General features: G+C 40.1%; 1 long non-coding RNA gene across 1 annotated transcript in view; it reads left to right on the forward strand.

Annotated features, from left to right (window-relative positions):
- Positions 1–19,374, forward strand: part of LOC129017385 (uncharacterized) — a 307,273-nt gene that overhangs the window by 7,732 nt on the left and 280,167 nt on the right. Inside the window, exon 3 of the long non-coding RNA XR_008495063.2 lies at positions 16,934–17,025. This is a non-coding gene — a long non-coding RNA (uncharacterized LOC129017385). The remainder of the gene's footprint in view (positions 1–16,933; positions 17,026–19,374) is intronic.

Here is a 19,374-nt window from a genome sequence, read left to right on the forward strand (position 1 = left end):
AGCACTTTGGGAGGTCGAGGCAGGCAGATCACTTGAAGTTAGGAGTTCGAGACCAGCGAGGTCAACATGGCAAAAACATGTCTGTATTAAAAATACAAAACATTAGCTGGGTGTGGTGGCATGGGCCTGTAGTCCTGGCTACTCATGAGGCTGAGGCAGGAGGATCACTTGAGCCTAGGAGGTCAAGGCTGCAGTGAGCCAAGATCATGTCACTGCACTCCAAAGTAAGACTGTAACAAACAAACAAACAAAGACAGAAGCAAAATTATTTCTAAAGGAAAGTACGATTTTTAAAAAATCATGCAAAGCTATGCTATATTCCCTGAAATTCAACTGTGAGGTTTCCTAGACGTGCATATACTTTGCTGGTGAATACCCAAAATACTTCGTTTTGCAGATTTGGGTATTTCTTTTCTTTTTCTTTTTCTTTTTCTTTTTTTTCTGAGATGGAGTCTCACACTGTTGCCCAGGCTAGAGTGCAATGGCACGATCTCAGCTCACTGCAACCTCCGCCTCCTGGGTTCAAGCGATTCTCCTGTCTCAGTCTCCTGAGTAGCTGGGATTACAGGTGCACACTGCTGCACCCGGCTAATTTTTTGTGTTTTAGTAGAGACCGGGTTTCACCATGTTGGCTAGGCTGGTCTCTAACTCCTGACCTCATGATCCACCCACCTCAGCCTCCCAAAGTGCTAGGATTACAGGCATAAGCCACCGCGCCCGGCCAGATTTGGGTATTTCTTCTACAGTTGCCTAGTAGCAACAAAATTGGTCAAAATTGATTGAAGTTGATAAAGCCTGTCTTTATTGTCCTTCTGCCTTTCATTTTTTCTCCCCATGTAGGTCAGTCTCAGCATTTCCTTTTAGCAGTCTACTAACTTCCGGTTTTCTAACACACCCCCTTTATGAGAAGAGAAAAAATAGTTATCATTTGTTAGAAGGTTACTATGTGTAAAGAACCACACTAAGTAAATTATAATATCTCCTTTAGTCTTTTTAATGGTCTTTTCAAGTAGATAGTGTTATCCTAGTTTTATAGGAGAGGATGTAAAGGCATAGAGATTATGTATCTGTGGCTAAGGTCGTAGTATTAATAAGAGACGGAGCTGGGATTAGAATTCAGGTGAGGTAGGTCAGTCTCTAAATATGGCCACCAACAATTCCTCCCATCTCTGTAGATGCCTGCAGTGTCTTAGATTAAGAAGAGGAAATTATTTCCCCACCTCTTCATCTAGAATACCTTCATAACTTGCTTTGCACAATAGGATAAAATAGAAACGACTTTCTAGGACTTTGGCATTTAGGCCTTAGGATAACTGGCAGCTTCTGCTTCTTAGGCCTTGAAACCTAGTCACTGTGTGGTAAGGAACTTCAGGCTAGACTACTGAATGATTGGAGACCATATATAGAGGGGTTGAGAATAAGTAGGTCATAGTGCTGCACGTGTAAACCTCACAGCCTAGTGGGGGAGACAGTTTCATAAACCAAAAACCACAAAGCATTGTAATGTGTGTTGTACTAGAGGTGAATAAAAAATGTTGTAGAAGCCAGAATAAAGTGGTAGCCTCATGTGTGAGTGTGTGTGTGTGTGTGTGTGTGTGTGTGTGTGTGTAGAAGGTAGCTTCGTGGAAGTGGTGACAGCACTTGTCCCCCATCTCGAAGGGTATGTAGAGATTTCCTAGGTAGAAAAAGGCATCCCAGGCTAAGAGAACAGTATTTGCAAAGTTATGGAAGTGTAACAAAAAAAGACATGTTTAGGAAATGGTGAGTCAATAGTACTTTCTATGTTTTGTTGATTCTTATACTTCTAAATTTTAACTGCTTTAAAAGATGTAAACTTTCTCATTGCAGCTTCCCATGCTGGTAGATGTGGAGGATGGATGTGAGGAAAGGCTTCCTCCACTGATCAGTGGAGAAGATTTTTTTTTTTTTTTGAGACAGAGTCTTGCTCTGTCTCCCAGGCTGGAGTGCAGTGATGTGATCTCGGCTCACTGCAACCTCTGCCTCCCAGGTTCAAGCAATTCTCCTGCCTCAGCCTCCCAAGTAGCTGAGACTACAGGTACACACCACCACGCCTGGCTAATTTTTGTATTTTTAATAGAGACAGGGTTTCACCATGTTGGCCAAGCTGGTCCTGAACTCCTGACCTCATGATCCACCTGCCTCGGCCTCCCAAAGTGCTGGGATTACAGGCGTGAGCCACCACACCTGGCCAGAATTTGTTTTTAAACATTCATTCCTCTTAATTGATTTTTTTGTTGTGATATTTGAATGTACTGTATTAGTTTCCCAGGGCAACTGTAACAAATGACCACAAATGTGGTGGCTTAAAAGGACACAAGGTGGGGAACACCACACACCGGGGCCTGTCATGGGGTGGGGGGAGGTGGGAGGGATAGCATTAGGAGATATACCTAATGTAAATGACGAGTTAATGGGTGCAGCACACCAACATGACACATGTGTACATATGTAACAAACCTGCATGTTTTGCACATGTACCCTAGAACTTAAAGTATAATGAAAAAAAAAAAAAAAAAAGGAAAGAAATCTATTCTCTCACAGTTCTGGAGGCCAGAAGTCTGAAATCAAGGTGTTGGCAGGGCCACGCTTCCTCTAAAGCTGCTGGAGGAAGGTCCTTCCCTGCATCTTCCAGCTTCTGGTGGCTCCAGGTGATTTTTGGCTTGTGGCAGCACCATTTCTGTCTTTCTCTTGGTCTTCAATGGCCTCGTTCTCTGTGTCTGTGTTTTCTCCTCTTCTTATAAGGACATTGTCTTTGCACTTAGGACCACCCTAATCTAGGATGATCTCATCTTGAGATTCTTAATTACATCTGCAAAGACCCTTTCCCCAAATACGGTCACCTCTATAGGTTCTGGGTAGACGTATATTTTGTTGTGGGCCACCAGTTAACCCAGTACATATAGTAACAAACATTTCCCTTTGCTAATGGTTTATATTTAACAATAATTTTTTTAAAAAAAATCTTTGTTTTATCATTTATAAATTTCAAAAAGTTTAAAACTCTAACGTGTTTAATTCCAAATGTGACTTTGGCTGGGTCTCTCTCCTAAGCAGCACTTTAGTAGATTTTTCTCAGGCAGAATGCAAAAGGTCTACATCAGAGTAGAACTGGCCCTGTGATTAGCTATGCTAAATCGAAACCTTATGAAATATAGTGTGGTTACATTAAATGGCAGTTAGAATGTGGTCTACATTATTACAAATAAATGTTTTTCATTATATTTTACTGTCAGCAAATGCTGGTATAAAACTCATTGCCGTTCCTCATATGGCTACCTTGAAGGGAGTCAGAAAATATATTGGCATCTGAGATCTTCATGTGAATTATTTTGAGAATTCCAAAGACTCCAAACTCAATTCAAAGAAACATGATGGAAATTTCATGGGCTTTTAATTGGACTTTCATCTTTGCTTCCTTTGTCAGTAAAGAATGACTGTCCTGGAACTTGAGGTTGTTGCTAGAGCCCCTTCTTAAAAAAACAAAACAAAACAAAACAAACCCTAAAGGTTCTATTGTTAAAGCCTCTTGGGAGGGGAAGAAACCTCACTCAGTGTACAGAATGATAAAATTTTACTTGCCGAGGTAACATACATGACTTTGGACAGGTTTAAGCTGCTTTTTCATTGGAAGGAAGATAACTTTTAGGCTTGTAGGTGCTATTTCTTTCTTCTTCCAATTGCTACAACTGGAAACTAGTCATTGTAGGGTTTTCCTTAAATAAGTCCAAGTCTACAGGAGGCAGCAGGGAGTCTGTTCCACTGAAGCCTTCCTATAAGGGTTGAACAGCTTCTAATTTCTTGATCATTCTAATCATCATCACCATCTGGGAAATTTCGTCATTAAACTAATAGTTGGTAATCATATTGTCCTGGCTTCCAAAATAAAACAAAATGAAAAGGGCTTCCAGACAATCCAAGCAGGCTATTTGTCCAACTGCTCTATTTATCTCTGTCGATTTCATTTATATATTTCAAACACCCACTGCCTCTAAAGTATACCGAATCATGCCCTCAAGCAATTGGTCTGAAATTGGTCTACAAAGAATGAGCCTGACCCATGATTCTGTGCTCCTCTGTTTCTCACGTTATAGTCATAAGTTAGCCCAAAGATAGAAGCATATGATTCTTTGGATGAGATCTCTGTTATCTTTTAAGGAGATAAGAATCATAAACTCCATTCAAAGGTGACATCAGAACAATGAAGGACATTCTGAGACAGAGTAAATGACCTCATGCCATTTTCCCTAGATTTTCTAACTTTTCTCCTGTTTAGTAATCAATCATTCACTGACTCTAAATGTATGGGAGGTAAAACTTTTTCTTTACTTTCTTATATTCTGAGGTTGGGCCTGAAAGTTAAACTGACAAAGATAGATGAATGGAAGAAAATTGTACACATTGTATGTGATGTTAATATTCTTATGTGGGCAGGGTTTTCATAGAAAAGAGGTGAAAACCCCCCAAAAAGCAGGTAAACTGGAGGGCATCTATACCATTTTAGCAAGGGACGATAAGCTGGGGAGAAGCGACTATGACAGAGGAAAGAGGGTTTGAGCTTCCAGGGGTGGTAAATGGTGGGAAGGTAAATTTATGAGGAAAAGCAGTAATAAACAAGAGTTATTTACGAAAGTTTGCTTACACAGCACATCTTGGTGCTATCTCCATCTCCTGATAAGGGTTGTTCTCCTCTTTCTAATAGGGGAGGGTGAGGGACAACTTTGTTTAGCCTAAAGCTACGGTTTCTCCATATACAGTGAACTATAACTCAAGGGGCTGTGGAAATATAGACTGTAACCTATTCTTGTAACAAGTAGCCAAGTTTCAGCCAATCACAGCAGCTGAGTTTCAGCCAATCACATGCAGCCAACTGTCCAAACTGCGTTTAAATAAGGCAGATGCTGAGCTGTAACCAATCCAGCTGTTTCTGTACCTCACTTCTATTTTTGAACCTCACTTTCCACTTCCTGTCGATTGATGTTATCTGACCGTGTGGCAGCCCAAGAGTCGCCGGGAACCTATTTTGTTTCTGGGAGCTGCTTGATTCATGAGCTTAATTAGATTGTTAAATCTAATTTGTCTAAAGTTTTTCTTTTAACATCTTCACGAGGGGAAGTTTATGTCCTGCTTTAAGGCAGAGGGGGAAGGCGGAGCTCTTCTGTGTCTGCTTTTTCTCAATTGCCCCCAGCTCAAAATAATTCTTATGCCAGCATATTTTGGGGTGACATATTCTGATCTCCTTCATTGGGAAGCAGTCCCTGAGTGTGAGCCTAGCAAAGACTCTCTTCTTAGAAATCCTCCCTAATTTGAAACATAGTGGTTAAAATTCAGAAGCTGGGTCTCTATGCACATTATCTAACTGCTTGGCATACAAAGGTTTGTCAAATAAAAGACAGGCAGGCGATGAATGTATTGAGAAACGTTGTCAATCCTACCTAAAGTTCCACAGACTTAGAGAACATGTCTTTCTACCTGACAACCATTCAGAGCAGTTTGGCTATTCCAACTCGCGTCCTGAATTTCATCATTCAAAATCTGTGAGACCAATACTGAGCTCTCATGGAAGACTGGCTCATTTAATTCAACAATTTGGAAAACTCTTGAGTTGAGGAAATGTATACAGAAGCTAGGTGGCGCTGGCAGCCACAGGCTGCACAAGATAATCCCTGCATGTCAGAACATGCCCTGTGCCCAAAGGACATAGCTGTGAAACCTTTCTGAAGAGTTTAGTATCAGATACAGGGAGAATGATTTGAAACAAAAGAGAAATACAGAAATTCCACAGCATCACTTTCAGACTGTCCAACATGACCCATTCCTTCTGACATAAACATGAAAACCCATAAAGCACAATTTGTATTTATCTATTTTCTAAATAAACTCCTCCAGGTCATTTGCTTTTTGAATATTCTGTTTGGTCTTTTTGGTTTTGCAATCACCACTGACTTGGAGCTCCACAGAAAAACCAGAAGTTCCAAAATAGCAATCGGAAGAGAACTTGGTTTCAGTCCCTTTTCCATTAATGCCTATTTTCCACAACCACATAACCTGTGCATTTGGAATATTTTCCCAATAGCACTGGCTTTCATAAGCTGTAGTGACTGTCAGGAAATAAAACTACTTTGGTGGAAAGACCAGAATTAATAGCTGAGAACACAGGAATGTTAAACCACCCTTCGAAGTCTTGCAGAATAGGAGAGAACAAAAGTGGGCTGTGTCAATGAGGCAGATTTAGTAGACATAGAACCTTTATGAATTTCTAGTCACACCTTCTGACCAGATAATCTTCTACAGAGTCACTTAGCTTATGTATAGGAGATATGAATCTTACAAGTGGAAGATGACCATGCCTAAGTCAGAATATAATAGTCTGACAAAATTTTCTGCTTTATGTATGCTTATGGAACTTGTTTTATATATAGACATATCACATTTATATAGTCATTTAATAAATTTCATTCATTGAAAATAATACAAATGCATTACAATGAAAACAATCATTAGGTATATACTTTTGGTTAATATTTCCAACTGTCCTGAAAGATGTGGTATAAATATATCTGTAATCCCTAGGGGTTTATTGCACAAGAAAAAAAGCAGAGCACACTGTTGATTTTTTTTTTTTTTGAGACATATTGGCTGGTAAAATGTTGATACTAATTAATTCTGAAGTGGAAACAGGCTTACAGGCTGGCAGACGGGTTATAAAATTTTTTTTTTCCATTGGTCTCAGAATTGCTAGAATCTTTGTTTCAGCACCAGTAGCTCTGGTCCAGATTAATATTTCTGCCTCCATTCAATACCACGTTATACACCCTCTTCCCTACTGTCAAGGGAGCTTGTTGAAGATAGTTTCTTTACCCGAGAAAGAATACCATTCTCCTTTACTCCTCTCTCACCATTTCTCCTCTTCTATCTGACCAGCGTACATATTTGTTAACTCTTGTTCCAACCTGTTAGCATGTTACTGATGGAGGGCTTCATGGAAGAAGCATGGAATTGAGAATTTCAACTTTTACTTCTGTTACAGGAGTGGTCTTCAGCCTCACTTAGATAGAAAGGGCCACAATAAACTCAGAGGAGAAATAGGCTCAGAAATGGTCGACAACATACTCATCTTATTTATCACTGGGTTTCTGGCCCTTGATGCAGTACTTGGTATTTAGCAAGTGCTCCTTGCTAAGCTTCTTGTTTGTGTCTGCTTCCACATTCCAAAGATATGAGGATATGAGTTTGAATAGAGTATGAGATAGTTTAACAAATATGAAACCAGTGGTATTGAGCACCAGCAACATACAGAGCTGTATTAGAAACTGAGAATTGCAAAAAATGATATATTTGTCCATGTTCCCTAAGAGGTTACCTATTAATACATAACTACATATATGTAAGAAGACATTATAGCATATTGCCTATGAACCATCTGCTTCAGCTTCTAGTTGTTTCCTCTGATTCAGCTTGCCAAATGCCACAAGAAACCACAAAGCCAATTTGTGTTCTTGGATAACTGCGTGCAACACCCATTAGCTTTCTATGGGCAGGATTTGGCGCAGAGAACTCATCTGTTGCCAGTGCTCAAAAGAAAGTCAGGATTAAATAAACCTATTTCTGTATTCTTACAGGCGTGCCTATGAATCCATGAGGCTACAGTCACGATGGCATACTTGGCAAGCTCAGGGCACTGTTATCTTTTGAATTAATTTTGTGACCTGTTATAAATGCAAGTTCTCTTACCATGTTTCAAAGGCTTTTTGCTCCCTATTCCAATGTCACAAGTTTTCTTCTATGACAAAAGATCATGTTAGCTTATTTTTTTGCTATAACGTGATTTTTTTTGATATTGCATTATAGCTCCTTCCCCTTTTGGCATACATGCATTCATAGCTAAATTATGGAGTGACTGGGGTTTCTCTCCCTTGGCATTATTTACCTCTGGTCAGATTATTCCTTGTTGTGGGGGGCTATCTTGTGCATTGTAGGATATTTAGTAGCATCCCTGGCCCTTGCCACTAGATGCCACTAGAATTTCCTGCCCCTAAAATGTCTCCAGAAGTTGCTAAATGTTTGGATAGGGAAGGATTGCCACCTGTTGAGGACCACTGATTTATGCTAATGTAACTTTTCTGCATAAAACCATTAAATACCATTACTCAAGGGATATAAGTTGGCTAATGATTTTCTCTGCGGCATTTAGCAAAAAATCCATCTGGTGAAAATACCAGTGAAGAGGAACAGAAACAATTGTAAATCTTCAAAAATCATTCCTTGAGCAAGAAAATGCCTTGGGCTAGCCACTGCCTTCCCCATTCACCCTGACCCCCACCCCAAATACAACATTTTATTTTTAACCATCTGAGTAAGGCTGATGTTGCTGATGGAGAACAGCTGCTGTATTAGTCTGTTCTCACACTGCTATGAAGAAATACCCAAGACTGGGTAATTTATAAAGAAAAGAGGTTTAACTGAGTCAGTTCTGCATGGCTGCGGAGACCTCAGGAAACTTATAACGATGGTGGAAGGCACCTCTTCACAGGGTGGCAGCGGAGAGAATGAATGCAAGCAGGGGAAATGCCAGATGCTTATAAAACCATCGGATCTCTTGAGACTCACTCATTATCACGAGAACAGCATGGGAAAAAAATGCTGCCATGATCCGACTACCTCCACCTGGTCCCACCCTTGACACATGAGGATTATTACAATTCAAAGTGAGATTTGGGTGGGGACACAGAGCCAAACCATGTCAGCTGCAGAGATCTCTGGGTAGAGTGTTATGTGAGAGAGCTTGCTACAGATTGGAGTGAGCCACTGAACTGTTAGGGGCATTTTTCTGATTAGAATTACATTCTGCTGTCTTTGAGTTTCTGCTGAGGTTGCTTGTCATTACATTGGCAGGCAGATAGAAACTATGAGATATGCTATTGTAAATGCATTATTTTCTCTATTATTTATAGCTGTGAGTAGGTAGTGATATAGGTGGTAAGAAAGCAACATCACAGATTTGATATGGTTTGGATTTGTGTCCCTGCCCAAATCTCCTGTTAAATTGTAATCCCCGATGTTGGAAGTGGGGCCCAGTGGGAGGTGACTGGATCATGGTGGTGGAATTCTCATGAATGCTTTAGTATCATCCCCTCTTGGTACTGTGTTGTAAGTTCTCACGAGATCTGGTTGTTTAAAAGTATGTGGCACCTCCCCCCACCCTCTCTGTCTTGCTTGTGCTCTGGACATGTGAAGTGCTGGCTTCCCCTTTGCCTTCCACCATGATTGTAAGTTTCCTGAGGCCTCCCTAGAAACCAAGCACATGCTGTCGTTCTTCCCGTACAGCCTGCAGAATTGTGAGCTAATGAAACCTCTTTTCTTTATAAATTACTCAGTCTCAGGCCTTTCTTTCTTTCTTCTTTCTTTTTTTTTTTTTGTTTTTGTTTTTGAGACAGAGTCTGGCTCTGTCACCCAGGCTGGAGTACAGTGGTGTGTTCTTGGCTCTTTGCAACCTTCACCTCCCAGGCTCGAGCCAACTTCCCACCTCAGCCTCTAGAGTAGCTGGAACCGCAGGTGTGTACCACCACGCCTGACTAATTTCTGTATTTTTTGTAGAGACGGGGTTTCACCCTGGTCTCAAACTTCTGAGCTCAGGCGATCTACCTGCTTCAGCCTCCCAAACTGCTGGGATTACAGGTGTGAGCCACCATGCCCAGCCTATGTATTTCTTGATAGCAGTGTGAGAACAGACTAATAGAAAATTGAAAGGAGGAAGGCCAAGGCAGGTGCTAGTAGTTAGATATATATAAGTGCAGTCAAGAATCAGGAATAAAGCCCTACCAACTGCCCTCTGAGTAGTTTAAAACCTTCAGAAAACTAAATTTGGCAGTTTTATAGGTGATTACCAAGAATTTGTGTCTGCCAGCCAAAGTCATGAAAGCAAAGAAGAGAATTGTGGTTGCCAGGGGCTGAGAGGAGGGGAAAATGGGGAGTTGCTAATCAAAAGGCATAAAATCAATTATGCAGGATGCATAAGCCCCCGAGATCTGCTGTGCAACACTGTGTATGTGCACAACAATTACTATATTGAACACTTAAGAATCTGGTAGGAGGGTAGATGTGGTAAGTGTTAAGTGTTCCTTACTGCATTAAAATTTAAAAAAGAAAAAAAAAAAAAACCAGTATGTATGACCTTGTGGGGAAAAATAAACCTTTAGGTAAAAGAGGTCAGTTTTTTTTTTCTTTTTTTTTAATTCAAGATTTTCTGACCATTGTGAATGAAAGTGGCTTTCAGAGATGGGGCTATGTATCTTTTGGTCTATGCTAGTCCATTTCCTCACAATCTATCATTATAAGGCTAAAATACCATGGGGCACAGAGATGGTTAAGAAAGAAAACTGAAGGAGAGAGGGTAGGGTTTGGAACAGAATTAGCGTTTGTTGACCAGGTATCAGTTGATATTATCTCATATATTGTTTTCAAGAAGCCTGTGTCTATTTCCTATTTATAGATGATTAAACCGAGGTGAGAGAAGTTAATAAACATGTCCAGGTTGAGAAAACCAGGAAGTGGCAGAGTTGACATTTGTATCTCTTTTGGTAGGACTCTAAACCCCCGCTTTTTTTCCCCATTACACCATGAGGCCTCTGGACAAGATGAAGTATCTGACCTTTCAGCTTCTGGTACTGACGAGAGCATTGCAGGTAGGCATCCTCTTTGATGAGATATGAAATGTCAGACCAACATATTATGATTACACACTATATAACTTCAAGACATTTGTATATATTGATTACGATCTGGCTACAGGACATAATATTTGACTGCCAAAGATTAAAGTATATTTCATCTTCTTCTTTTTTTTTTGAGATGGAGTTTCGCTCTTGTTGCTTAGGCTGGAGTGCAGTGGCGCCATCTGGGCTTACTGCAACCTCTGCTTCCTGGGTTCAAGTGATTCTCCTGTCTCAGCCTCCTGAGTACCTGGGATTACAGGCGACTGCCACTATGCCTGGCTAATTTCTGGTATTTTTAGTAGAGATGGGGTTTCACCATGTTTGCCAGGCTGGTCTTGAACTCCTGACCTCAGGTGATCCACCCGCCTTGGCTTCCCAAAGTGCTGGGATTACAGGTGTGAGCCACTGAGCCCGGCCTAGTTAAAGTATATTTCTATTGCTTATTACTTAAACATATAATGCTTAGAAAAGGAAAGGCTGATTAAAGCACACAGTTATATGAAAATTTTCCTTTATATGAATTTCATATAATTTTCCTTTATATGAATTTCATATAATTTCATATGAATTTCATATAATTTCATATGAATTTCATATAATTTTCCTTTATATTAATTTCATATAAATTTCCTTTATATGAAAATGTTATTTTCTATTTAAAGCGACCATTTAACATTTTATTTGCTGTTCCAGAATTTTGTTTCACAAATATTTCTGAGCCTCACAGAGCCTTTAGATGTGTTATGAAAACTTTACTGAGGTGAACACAGTGGTGTATTACTAAAGGATGGGTGAAATATAGACCTTTTTTTTTTTTAGCTACACTTCTTATCAATAGATTGAACTCACCTTCTTTGAAGCCCCATTCCTGAAACTATAGATCAGACCCTCAGTGTTGTTATGGAACGTGCTAACATAGTCCTCTACACAGTCCCATCCTTCCCATGCGTGCTACTAAGCTAAGACCTGTGACTGCCTCACCTCCCTTCAACCCTAGTCTGCAAAGAAACTGCCTTTGAACTTCTTAGTGATGGCAGTCTGTCCCCTCGTCACCAGTGCATTCCTGACGACCTTGGTGAAAGCTATCTATGTTCTCTGGGCTTCCCATGGAACATGCTTATCTGGCAGACCTTCTAGACTCATGTCGTTTATCCATTTTAGCAGGTATATTCCCTTAGCTCCTTTATTTCTTCCTCTATCACCTGCTAAGGAAATGCAGGCATTTCTACATTGCTGAAAGCTGACCATTGTTTTTTTGCAGGCTTCTAAGAGTCACAGTAGCAACAAGTTTGTCTCATTCCCTCCATACCTTGCTAGAACATTAAACTGTGTTAAATAAAATACTTCTAATTCAATGAAATCTTGCTTATCCAGCTTTACTTTTTTGTCTCCTTGATGAAGCATCCTCAAATTCAAATCACAGGAGAACTTCCCTGACTCCTGCCAGTTCTTAGGGATGTAGTCTTTTAGGCATATAATTGCTTTCTGCTCCTACCAGACTCAGCATATCCCTAGCCTGGTTTTGATGAAATTTTTCCCTATTTAGCAGCTCGGAAGGCAGAAGAGAAGATGTGGCAGCTCCTGAGTGGGGCACTGTATTAGTTTCCCATGGCTACTGTAATAAATTACCACAGGCCACTTTGGGAGGCCGAGGCAGGTGGATCACGAGGTCAAGAGATTGACACCATCCTAGCCAACATGGTGAAACCCTGTCTCTACTAAAAATACAAAAATCAGCTGGGCGTGGTGGCGCATGCCTTTAGTCCCAGCTACACAGGAGGCTGAGGCAGGAGAATCGCTTGAACCTGGGAGGTGGAGGTTGCAGTGAGCCGAGATCACGCCACTGCACTCCAGCTTGTCAACAGAGTGAGACTCTGTCTCCAAAAAAAATAAATAAATAAATAAATAAATACATAAAAATAAATAAATTACCACAGGCTTCGTGACATACAATAATATAAATATTTTGTCCTGTACTTCTGAAAGTCAGAAGTTCTAAAATCAAGATGCTAGCCGGAGAGAAGTTGTTTCTTTGAATTTTCTAACTCCTGGAAGCCACTTGCCTTTTTTGACTTACGGTTCCTTCCTCCACCTTCAAGTCCTGCAACATAGCATCTCCATTCTCTCTCTCTCTCTCTGACTTCTGTTTTCATTGTTGTGCCTTCCTCTCTGACACTGACTGTACTGCCTTCCTCTTACAAGAACTTTTTTTATATTTAAATACTTTTTGATGCATTATATTTGTACATATTTATGGGGTACATGTGAAATTTTGTTATATGCATAGAATGGGTAATGATCAATTCAGGGTATTCAGGGTATTCATCACCTAAGGATTTATCATTTTTATGTGTTGGGTACATTTCAAGTCCTCTTCTGGCTATTTTGAAAAGTACAATACAGTGTTGTTAATTATAGCCACCCTGCTTTTCTATCAAAGATTGAATGTATTTCTTCTATCTAACTGTGTTTGTACCCATTAACCAACTCTCTGCATTCCGTCTTCTACACATACACCCTTTCCAGTCTCTGTTATCTATTATTCCACTCTCTACCTCTATATGATCATTTTTTTTTTAGCTCTCACATAGGAATTAGAATATGGAATACTTGTCTTCTGTGCCTGGCTTATTTCACTTAGCATATTAACCTCAAGTTCCTCCCATCTTGCTGACAATGATATTATTTCATCCTTTTTTATTGCTAAATAGTATTTTATTGTGTATATATACCACAGTTTTGTTGTTTTTTGTTTTTACCCATTCATCCATTGATGGACAGTTACGTTGATTCCATATCTTTGCTGTTGTGAATAGTGCTGTAACAAATATGGCAGTGTGGTAATCACTTTGATACATTGATTTCTTTTCCTTTGGATAAATACCTAACAGTGAGACTTCTGGGTTATATGGTAATTCTATTTTAATTTTTTTGAGAATCTTCATACTCTTTTCCATGGTGGCTGTACTAACTTACATTTCCACTAACAGTGTATAGCAGCTCTCTTTTCCCTTTTCTCTGTAATCTCATCAGTATCTGTTATGTTTTGTCTTTTGGTAATAGCCATTCTAACTGGGGTAAGATATCTCACTGTGGTTTTGATTTGCATTTCTCTGATAATTAGTGATGTTGAACATTTTTTCATATACATGTTGGCTATTTGTATGTCTTCTTTTGAGAAAGGTCTATTCATGTCCTTTGCTCATTTTTAAATGGGATTTGTTTTTAATTGTTGAGTTGTTTGAGTTCCTTGTATACTCTGGATATTACTTCCCTGTCGAATGAGTAGTTTACAAATATTTTCTCCCATCCAAGAGGTTGCCTCTTCACTCTGTTGACTATTTTCTTTGCTGTATAGAAGCTGTTTAGTTTAATGTAGTTCCATTTGCCTATTTTTTTTTTAGTTGCCTATGCTTTTGGGGTCTTAGCCATTAATTCTCTGCCTAGATCAATATCCTTTTAATAGTTTTATAATTTCAGGTCTTATGTTTAAGTCTTTAGTCCATCTTGAGTTGATTTTTGTATATGGTGAGAGATAGGGGTCCAGTTTCATTCTTCTGTATATGATTATCCAGTTTTCCTAGAATCACTTATTGAAGAGGGTGTCCTTTTCCAGTGTCTGTTCTTGATGGCTTTATGAAAAGATCAGTTGACTACAAATGTATGGATTTATTTCTGGGTTCTGTTGCACTGGTTTAAGTATCGATTTTTATAACAATACCATGCTTCTTTGGTTACTATAGTTTTGTAATATGTTTTGAAGTCAGGCAGTGTAAGGCCTCCAGCTTTGTTCTTTTTGTGCAGGATTACTTTGGCTGTTCTGGCTCTTTTTTGATTGCATATGAATTTTAGGATTTTCTTTCTATTTCTGTTAAGAATGACACTAGTATTTTGATAGGAATTTCATTCAATGTGTAGATTGTTTTGGAAAGTATGGTCATCTTAACAATATCAATTATGCCAACCCATGAGCATGGAATGTCTTTTCATTTGTTTTCGTCATCTTCAATTTTTTTCATCAGTGTTTAGAATGCTTTGAGCCCACCCAGATAATCCAGGATAATCTTCATACCTCAGTATTCTAATTAATTACATGTGCAAGGTCCTTTCTGCCATGTAATATAACATATTCAAAGATTATAGAAATTAGGACCTGACATCTTTGTGTATGTGTGGCAGGGTGGTGGGGGGCATGGGGCTATTATTTCATTTACCACTGGCATGTGTTGTTTTATGGGAGAGGGGCTTCTGCAGTGGGAAATGCTAGTCCTTATTAGAGGAATGGTGGGCTACCTTATGCTAGTGACTATCCATGCCCCTCCTTCCAACTAGGATGCTGTCTTCTTCCTCTGCTGGGTGGTGGGTTAGCCAGTTCTAATCCTCAACTCATTGCCTGTTTCTGAGGATCACTCCTGGCACCACTTTTGTTATTCTAGGTCTTCTGGGAAGTAGATGCCAAGACTGGATTAAACATGTGGGGAAACAGCTGGAAACATCTGGGAAAATGCCATATGAAGGAAGATGGGGAGGGGACTGGGATAGACTTGGAGAGCCTTCATAGTGTGAAGCAACTGTGACCCTGAGAAGCAAGTGTGACCCTGCATGGACATCCCCCTCCTTCTGAGGGAAGTTCAGTAGTGCCCCTGGGGGGTCCTAAATCAAAGCTGGCCATCAGAGGACAGCCTTTGTGTCCTAAGAATGGGTTAGCCTTGATACATTCAGTCATTGGCCAGGAGCAGCCTATGGGAGGTATACCCTTGGCACAAACCTGATGCTGGATTCCAGAGCTTGTTCTATTATCCTCCTGTCTTGGAAGATCTGTGAGGAACATTCTCATGCCGGCACAGACATCATTTTGGCTTTCAAACATTAGAGTATGTACTTTCAGTCAGGTGCAGTGGTTCACATCTGTAATTCCAGCACTTGGGGAAGCCGAGGCAGGCGGATCATTGGGGGTCAGGAGTTCGAGATCAGCCTGGTCAACGCAGTAAAACCCCATCTTTACTAAAAATACAAAAAATTAGCCGGGTATGGTGGCAGGCACCTATAGCCCCAGCTATTTGGGAGGCTGAGGCAGGAGAATGGTGTGAACCTGGGAGGCGGAGGTTGCAGTGAGCCGAGATCATGCCACTGCACTTCAGCCTGGGCGACAGAGTGAGACTCCGTTTCAAAAAAAGAAAAAAAAAAGAAAAATGCAAAAATTAGTTGGGCGCATTAGTGTGCGCCTGTAATCCGAGCTACCCAGTAGGCTGAGGCATGAGAATCTCATGAGCCTGGGAGGTGTCACCCTTGCCAAGATGGCTCCACTGCACTCCAGTTTGGGCAACAGAGCGAGACTGTATCTCAACAGCAACAACAACAACAACAACAACAAACATTAGGAGATATACTTTAGACAATAAACATATAACTATAAAATTACCACACGAGCCTCAAGAATGTAGTTTAAATACTGTAAAAAAAAGTGTTGTAAACATCCTTGAAAGTTAAAAGAAAGAGCACAAGCATTTAAAACAAGAAAAACATCGTGGGTGTCTGTGATGGACCTTGAAGGATGATTGAGATTCTGATGGATTAATATTGGTTGAGGAGAGAAGGCATCCTTCATGGAGCAAATGATTTAACGTAATTTTAGAAGGAGGGTGATACGCATTGTGTCTGGGAACCATGAATGGTACAATGACCTGAAGCATCAGGTGTCTGCAAGGAAACAAAGATTGATTTGATGATTAGCTGGGGTCATATGGTGGAGGGCAAGGATGGGCAGAATAATTAGGAATTAGTCAGCAATAGGGAAGGAAACAATGTTCTAGAAGAAGACACAGCAAGTGCAAGAAGAGGTAGATTTGAATAAAGATGATGAGGTCTAAGGGAGAAGAGTGAAGATAGCCATATTAATCAATACAAAAGGTAGGATTATTATTAGATCTTTGGGATCTAATAATAAGATTTGTTTGGGAATTGTGAGAATCATTATGTTAAAATAATTTTAACATGGTAGCTGATTGTATTAGGGAGTAATGGCCAGACGAGAGTGGAAAGAAAGACTCCAAGCCAAAAGTTGGAGAGTGAGGGATGAAAAATGTTGTGGAATTCCGTAGATTATAATAAAGATGAAAAAAAGAGGCAGACATAAGTAAATGGCATGAATTACTAAAGAGTTGTCAGGATAATGAAGTACCCTGTTTTTGTTTTCCCAGAATATGAGCATCTATCATGGACCAACCAATAACTGCAATAAAAGTGTGATAAATGCTGTATCCCCTGGCAAATGATGAGTATCTTCAAGATGGTGAGTATCTTCATCTTTTTAGGACCTGCCTAAAAAAACAGGTCCATAATATAGTCTATAAGAAACTATTAAATAAATGAATGAGAAATGGATATCAGGAAAGAAAAAAACCAATTATCAATCAGGTATGTGCTGAGAGATGAGCACTGTCAGGAACTTTTGCCTACACCATTTTACTAATTTTCCAACAATTCAGTGAGTTAGATATTATCCGCATTTAAGAAATGAAGATATTGAGGTTTTGAGGGCTTAAATTATGACTCGAGTTCCCATGATTAGTAAATGGCAGAAACACAGAGCAGGATGCTGGGTTGGGCGGGGGATGACAGCAGGAATGTTCTCCATTGAAGAAGGCTTTGATATGGTTTTGAAGAAACCTGGTTTTGGTTAACACTAGGAAATTGAAGGAGTTTGTGAGAAGAAAGGTGCAATTTAGTGGTGAGACAATGAACATCCAGATGATGCAGTGAAAATGAGACATTTCATTGACACTGAGTAGGAGCGAATAGGGTTAGAATGGTCCAGTAATTGAACAGCGATGAAAGGTTGGAAAGATACAGTTTCAAGAAAGGATTTGAAAACCCAGGATTTAGGAAGCATTTATTTGATATCACTTGCAGTTTGCTGAGGAACTGGGGCACGGAATAGAAAACAGTGGATCAAGTAATATCATGTATTGTTATCTATTGCTATGTAATAAATCATCCCTGAAGTTAGTAGATTACAAGAAGAATATATATTTTCACACAGTTTGTGTAGATCAGGAATCTGGGAATGGCTTGACTGGATCCTTCAGCCCAGGGATTCTCACAAGGCTGCAATCAAGGTATCAGCCAAGGCTGCGGTCATCTCAAGGCGTAACTGGGGCAAGATCTGCTTTAAAGCTTACTCACAATGCTGTTTGCAGAATTGAGTTCCTGCTGGGCTGTTGGACTAAGAGCCACAGTTTCTTAGTACTTAGCCTCTCCAGAGGGCAACTCACAATAGAGTAGCTGGCTTTATCAAAATGAGAAAGTGAGAAAGAGCAAGAGAGTGCCAGCAGGATAGAAGTCACAGCCTTTTATAACCCACTTTCAGAAGTAATAGCCCATCACTTTTGTTACTTAGAAGGAAGTCATTAGGTCTAGGCCACCCATGGTGAGGGGTTACACAAGAACATACCTACCAGAAGGCAAGGATCACTGGGGGCTATTTTAGAAGTAGTCTACTCCAAAGTGATTCACCAGAAACGAGTTGCTCTTTCTCAACAAAGAATTAGAGGTAAAGTTGTTGAGAGAGAGTTTAACATGGCATAAAAGAAGAATTGGTTATGAATCATGGCATTCAGATCTATAAGGAAGTAGAATGATTTATCGGACTCAGATTGACCTTTTTGATTCACTTTCTTCAATGGGCTTTCTGGAAAGAAGTTACCTGCCACCTTACCTGACCCTCTCTCAATTGAAGTGTTGCTTAAGGTAGAATGGCCTCACCAATCTTTCAGTGTCTCATCCTTATTTGAATATTTGGTCGTACAGTAGATTTGCAATCTTATAGTGTGTCAATGACAGCACCACTTTTTCCAAATCTTATCCAGTGATTCAGTAATAAAGGCATTTCTTGTGATTCTGGAGCCTCAGCTAAGCTTTGAAACACACGTTCTGTGGCAGGGCAAGTTTTTTCATGGTCTTCAGTGGCCAAAGAACAACAGTGATTGTGATAAGTTCCTAGATGGAATGATAGTCTGTTGCAGGTATTCAATAAAGAAGAATCCAAACATATTAGCTTTTAAAATTTTGTTTAAATTTCATTAATGAATTAATAAATTAATTAGTTTTCCAGATGGCATCTCACTCTATTGCCCAGTCTGGAGTGCAGTGGTGCAATCATAGCTCAGTGTAGCCTCAAACTCCTGGGCTCAAGCAATTCTTCCACCTCAGCCTCCCAAGAAGATGGGAGTACAGGGTGCATCACCCTGCCTGGCTAATTTTTTTAAATTTCTTTTTAGAGATGGGGTCTCACTTTGTTGGCCACGCTGGTGTTGAACTCCTGGCTTCAAGCAGTTCTCCCTCCTCAGACCCCCAAAGTACTAGGATCACAGATGTGAGCCACCACACCCAGCATCTAGCCTGTTAGTGGGGAGAAGGAACACCTTTTTTTTCAGTCCTCTGGAAACCAGAAACTTGTTACTGTGGATTTTAAAGGAATTTCAAAGGTCTTCTACATTTTTGTGGGAGACAAACTCAACCAAAACGCTTCCTCCTCATGAGGGTACTAAGACAACTCAAGGGTAAAATAATAGTTTTTTTTTGTCCTGGCGCGGTGGCTCACGCCTGTAATCCCAGCGCTTCGGGAGGCCGAGGTGGGCGG

The sequence above is a fragment of the Pongo pygmaeus genome, chromosome 19 (genome assembly GCF_028885625.2).
Source record: "Pongo pygmaeus isolate AG05252 chromosome 19, NHGRI_mPonPyg2-v2.0_pri, whole genome shotgun sequence".
Lineage (NCBI taxonomy): Eukaryota > Metazoa > Chordata > Mammalia > Primates > Hominidae > Pongo > Pongo pygmaeus.